Source organism: Chrysochloris asiatica, unplaced genomic scaffold (assembly GCF_000296735.1).
Source record: "Chrysochloris asiatica unplaced genomic scaffold, ChrAsi1.0 scaffold00282, whole genome shotgun sequence".
In the NCBI taxonomy this organism is placed as follows: Eukaryota; Metazoa; Chordata; class Mammalia; order Afrosoricida; family Chrysochloridae; genus Chrysochloris; species Chrysochloris asiatica.
The window spans coordinates 561,305-563,115 of record NW_006408800.1 but is presented as its reverse complement, the minus strand read 5'-3'; positions in this window follow the sequence as shown (position 1 = coordinate 563,115).

Here is a 1,811-nt window from a genome sequence, read left to right as displayed (position 1 = left end):
CAATCGGATTTGCAGTCTAATAAACCACAGCCACATCACAAGACTATGAATATATATATATATATATACGTATGGAGCTCTGTTAGTGTAGTGATTACGAATCTGACTGTCAATGTCATGGTCAGCAGTTCGAAACTAACAGCTCTTCCATGGAATAAAGTTGAGGCTTTCTGCTCCCATTAATTTTTACAGTCTCGAAAAAGCTGTATAAGATCTTTGTGTCGGAACCCACTCCAGGACACATAACAACATATATATATATATATACACACATAAATAAACATATTCAGAGACCTGTTGTGGTGCTGTGGCTTAATTCCCCAAACTACAAAGCTGTTGGAATTGCAAAATTGGCAGTTAAATCTCACCAGCTTCTGATCCTTGTAAACTCTAGACAGGGTCTTACATAAGAAGCTCTGGTAGAGTAAAGGTTTAGAATCAGGCTTCAAATCTCCCTGAGGGTCAGCAGTTCAAAACTACCAGCTGTTCTATTCAAAAAAGATGACACTTTCTGCTTCCATAAAGATTTACACCCCGAGAAAGCCTGTACAGGGTATCTATGAGTCAGAAACCACTTTATGGCATATATATATATGAGTATGAGAGCGACAGGAAAATAGATCTTGAGTGGGAGATGGAGGAAGAGTTGAAGGGAGAATTGGAGCAAGAGTTGGAGCGAGAGCAAGATTTGTTGTCCTGGTGTAGGGATGTGGTTTATTCCGCCAGACTCCAAAGCCATTGTAACTGCAAGGCTGGCAGTTCAAGTTCACCAGTTGCCGCTTGTAAACCCTGTTGTAATTGTTGTGTGCCATGCAGTCATGTAAGACCTGTAGCGGACCTGTACAGGTTTGCTGAGGCTGTAAATCTTTACAGGAGCATAAAGCCTCATCTCATTCCCATGAAGCGGCTGGTGGATTTGAACTGCTGACCGTAGGTGGGGGATTTGAACTACTGACCCTAGGTTCGCAGCAAGGTTCTTAACCACTACACTATCTGAGCTCCTTATAAATCCACTGCCCTACCAGAGCTTCTTATGTACCTACTGTATATATAGGGTTTTCTAAGAGCAGTTGGTGAACTTGAATTACCAACCATCCAGTACAATCGGATTTGCAGTCTAGCACAATAAACCACAGCCACACAGCAAGACTATGAATATATATTTATATTTATTTACATATGTACGTATGGAGCTCTGTTAGCGTAGTGATTACAAATCTGGCTGTGAACTTCACGGTGAGTGGTTCGAAACTACCAGCTCTTCCAGGGCATAAAGATGATGGCTTTCTGCTCCGTGAATTTTTACAGCCTCGAAAAACCTGTATAGGATCTCTGTGTTGGAACCTACTCCAGGATACATATATATATATAAATTCATAAATATATATATTCAGAAACCTTGTGTGGCGCTGTGGCTTAATTCTCCAAACTGCAAAGCTGTTGTAATTGCTAAGTTGGCAGTTCAAGCTCACCAGCTGCTCTTCGTAAACCCTAAACAGGGTCTTACAGAAGAAGCTCTGGTAGAGTAGAGGTTAAGAATCGGGCTTCAAATCTCCCTGGGATCAGCAGCTTGAAACTACCAGCTTTTTGACGTGAAAAAGATGAAGCTTTCTGCTTCCTTAAAGATTTACACCCTCTGAAACCCTGTACAGGGTATCTATGATTCAGAACTGATTCAGTGGTCTATCTATCTATCTGTCTATCTATCTATCTATCTAACTAATCTAGTCTATCTAATTTATCTATATCTATCTATCTACTTCGATATCTCAAGCGAGCAAAGTTTTGCTAAAGGTAATACAGAAACGGCT